This window comes from Herpailurus yagouaroundi, unplaced genomic scaffold (genome assembly GCF_014898765.1).
Source record: "Herpailurus yagouaroundi ecotype Mexico unplaced genomic scaffold, PumYag 203, whole genome shotgun sequence".
NCBI classification, from domain to species: Eukaryota; Metazoa; Chordata; class Mammalia; order Carnivora; family Felidae; genus Herpailurus; species Herpailurus yagouaroundi.
This window is the reverse complement of record NW_024412434.1, coordinates 32,253,836-32,258,019: the sequence shown is the minus strand read 5'-3', so window position 1 is coordinate 32,258,019 and position 4,184 is coordinate 32,253,836. Positions and strand designations below refer to the sequence as shown.

General features: G+C 46.6%; 1 long non-coding RNA gene across 1 annotated transcript; it reads left to right on the top strand.

The window, feature by feature from the left end:
• The first annotated feature begins 1,314 nt into the window (after positions 1–1,314).
• Positions 1,315–2,807, top strand: LOC121014896 (uncharacterized). Its single transcript, XR_005783488.1, has 2 exons — positions 1,315–1,979; positions 2,084–2,807. It is a non-coding gene; the product is annotated as an uncharacterized LOC121014896 (long non-coding RNA).
• Positions 2,808–4,184: the final 1,377 nt, after the last annotated feature.

Below are 4,184 nucleotides of genomic sequence, written 5' to 3'. Positions count from 1 at the left end.
GATGAAAACCTGAAAGGCATGATTTTTCAAAGATAAGTTCTGCCAGTTCCTGGTGTATCTCCGGTTTCTGTCCCGTTCTGTGAGGTGAGTTTCCAAAATCTGATTCATCATGTCAGCCTCACCTGGAAGTGAAAACCATAGTCTCCAGGTTGTAAACCTCTGTTCAAGAGAGAGAGCATCTATGTGGGATGGAGATCCATTGTCCAGTGAAAGTCTAGACCAGGACCTTAAGTGGTTGCAATTAGAAAATAATAAACAATTTTTAGAGCAGTTTTAGGTTCACAGCAAAATTGAGAGGCAGATACAAATATTTCCCATATAACCCCAGCACCCCTGGTCAACGTCCCCCACCTGATGATACATTTGTTACAATCCATGAACCTACAATGTCACGTCATTATCACCCAAAGTCCATAGTTGACATTAGAGCTCACGCCTGCTGTACATTCTATGGGTTTGGACAAGTGTATAATGACAGTTTCCATTGTTACAAGATCACACACAGCAGTGTCGCTGCCTTGAGAGTCTCATCCCGGCGCCTGATAGTCACTGATCTTTTGACTTTTTATTGTCTCCAAAGTTGTCTTTCCCAGGATGTCCTGTGGTAGGAATCCTACAGTATGGAGCCTTTTCAGATTGGACTCTTTCACTTAGTAATAAGTATTTAAGCTTCCTCCATGTCTTGGCTTGAGAGCTCATTTCTTTTTGAATAATCATTGGATGGACCACAGTTCACTTATCCATCACCTACTGAAAGACCTCTCGGTTGCATCCAAATTTTGGCAGTTATGAGTAAAGCTGCCGTAAAATCCCCGTGCAGGTGTTTGTGTGCACATCAGTGCAGAGCTCCTTTCGTGCACACTAAGGGGAGTGATTGCCAGACCGTATGCCAAGAGTATGTCTCGCGAGAAACCACCAAACTGTTCCCAGGTGCTGTGCCATCTTGTGTTCCCACCGGCTCCTCGTTGCTTCACGTCCTCATCAGCACGTGGTGGTTTTAGTTTCCCAGACTTGGGACGTCGTCATACGTGTGTGGTGATATCATTTTATTTTGCATTTCCCCGACGGCATGTGACGGAGAGCGTCTTTTCATGTGCTTACTTGCCACGTGAATGCCATCTTTGGTGGGGTGCCCTTTAGGTCTTTGGCCCATTTGTTAATCTGGTTGTTTGTGTTCTCACAGTTGAGTTGTAAGTCTGTGTGTGTGTGTGTGTGTGTGTGTGTCTGTATTTGGATGGTAGTCCTTTACCAGACGTGTCTTGTGCAAGTGTTTTCTCCTAGTCTGTGTCTTGTCTCATTCTCTCGACCGTGTCTTTGGCACAACAGAAGGTTTTCATTTTAATGATGTCCAGCCTGTCCATTCTCTCTCATGGATTGCACCTTTGGTGTTGGATCTAAAATGTCATCATCCAAGCTGAGGTCCCCTGGACTTCCTTCTACATTCCAGGAGTTTTAAAGTTTGCATTTTACGTTTGGGTCTGCCATCCATCTTGAGTTAATTCTCGTGAAGCCTGGAAGGTCCGGGTCTAGACTCATTTCTTTGCATGTGGACACCCAGTTGTTCCTGTGCCCTTTGTGGAAAAGACTGTGCTCTGATGTATTGCCTTTGCTTTTTTGTCAAAGACTAGTCACCTGTATTTATGAGGGTCTATTCTGTTCCAGTATTATGTTTGTCCTTTCATAAATACCACCCTGTCTCGATTACCGTGGCTTTATACGAAGTCTTAAATGTTCATTATTCTTTAACAGTAATACAGTTCTGTGACTAGTAGTTTTAAAGCCCTGAAGTACCTTTCTTCTAAATAATTTAAATGGTTTCCCTTGTTGTTCTTGTGTTTGTGTTCTCCTTGAGGAAGCTGAAATACTGAGTCTCTCCTGTGTGTCGCTGGTGCCGGGGGCAGGATTAAATACGTGTCACAGCCTAATCACTGGAGACCAGGTCCCTGACGGGAGGTTGTAGGAAACATGATGTGACCCAGGTCCATAAAAGTCTGTGCGTTAAGTTCTTACAAAGGCCATGGTATTTGCTTTACTTGATGGAGTGATGGACGCTGTGAATGTGAAATGGAATTTTATTTCTCAGCAGCGTGAGGGGCCAGGAGAGGCTGTCAGATGGATGTGGCTCAAGTGAAACGAAGCCAGGGGCATGAAGCCGGGCGCCCAGTACAAGAGCCAGACGTTCCAACGAAACTCCAAGCAGACACCTCTCACTCCCAGATTTCCTCCTATTATTTACATAAGTGCTGCGCTTTGACAGATGCTTTGTCATCCCATAACCCTATATGGTATTTTAGGTAAATGGCATGAAAAATCGATTTTTAACCCAAAAAAAAAAAAAAAGAGAAACTTGGTCCTCCATGCTTTTATCAGTGATGAGACCCCCCCCAAATCTAATATTCTTTTCCTTTAGAAAAAGATTTATTCACCTGCTACCCTTTCTGAACTTCTAAAACGTGAAGTGACAAATACAAGTCTCATAGAGTATCCTGGTTCTGATGAGCAAGACAGTAGAACTTGATAGAAAATCCTGAATGGGAAGCACAGTAGCAGAACCACTCAGCCAGAAACTCAAACCTGCCAAAACTCTTTGTGAAGGAAGGTAGAGAAGCAGTCTTCAGAAGGGGTCTGAACAGTCAGAGGCCGTTCCGCTCTGCAGAAATGCAAGAAAGACAGATTATATTCTCACGCTTGGATGTGCCCAACTTCTGCCCAGAGCACCGCTGAGCTATGTGTTATTTGTAGGCTGACTCCCCCCACTTAGTTTTAAAGGTGATCGTATTTTAAATACAAGTACAATTCATGCAAAACCATTGTTGATGTGAGTACCTCTTGCACATTCATCCCCGGGGTCTCGAAAAGCCAGGAAAAAAAATCTGTGTATTTGAAGACAAAGAGTCATCCCTCTTTTCAACACATTCTTCCACTTGTTTCGTGTGTCAGAGCTGTCTCCCTCCTTCTGTAGAAGGAGAAGAAATGCTAATTTGTGTACCTCAATCAAAGATCGTTCCTCCCAAGCACATTTGCCAACTGGACCTGAAAGATACCGTGAACCCAGTGACTCATGGTGACAATTATCAGGCTGGCATTTCACGCCAGGCCCCTTAGGAGACCTGCTGCTTCAGGGATCAGCCTCGTGTGTATAGTTCTGGGCAGGGACGAAAACCCACTCTTTCTATCGCCAAAAACACCTTCTGAGCTTTTCCACGTGCTTCCTAACAGTGACCCTTTAACGCACGATTTGTTTACCACCTTTGTTCTGGAGGCTTCCAGGCGTATCCACGGCCCTGCCGGCATGAACTAGGGTTGGCTGGAAACTCCTCATCAGCTTCCGACAGTGCAGAATTTCAGGTGCGGGCATACCGTGATCCATTCTTTGTGGAGAGTGTCCTTTCAGTTTCTGGTCAAGAAGTGACCTAAACGTTTCTGGAAGGCAAATTGCAGAATTCGGACATAGCACATATCACAAATACTCCCAGATAGAACCGGCTCTGGCCCCAGTGAGCTGCAGGAGAAGCTCCTTCCGGAGCCTGTCTCCTGGTCTACAGCTGCCTCACCCACAGGGCTCTGTCCCCCATCCCCCCCAACCCTCGCACCCGGGGGGACACACTGTCGCATCACACCGCTTCCAGATGTCTTTCGGCTTTACTGCCTTGCGTCAGGTGAATCAGAAGTGTTTGAGATGAATCTAAGTCAAGTGGTTTCTGAGAACGTGAAGTCATGGTGCTCTCTGATGCTTCTTCACAGCCCATTTGCCTTTTCACGGAAGGACAGATGGCTGTAGGTGAGTGTCTTCCCGCTGGTCTTGACCTCATCCTCCATGTGACATAAACCCTGTTCCCCCGTCAGCCGCTGAGACCGGCAGGTGACCCCTCTACGCCCTTCCCTAGCTTTGTCTTTCCATCTGGTTATTAGTGACTTTTCCAGTTGTCAGCATCATCCTGCTCCAACAGCAGTCCTGTGACATCCGTCCCATCTCCCCCCTACCCCCCCCCCACCCACCGAGCTTCCCCCACTGGGCATGGCTGCTGGCAGGTTGACACAGAGCTGCTTCTCCAAACTTGTGTTTGTGCGGCTTCACTCTGTAGGGCAGCGCAAACAGCCCCTGCCTCCCTGTCGTCTTGCGCTTGGCTCCTCAGATAAAAGACCTCATTTCACGGAGTTGTTCCGTGCTACCTATGCCAAAA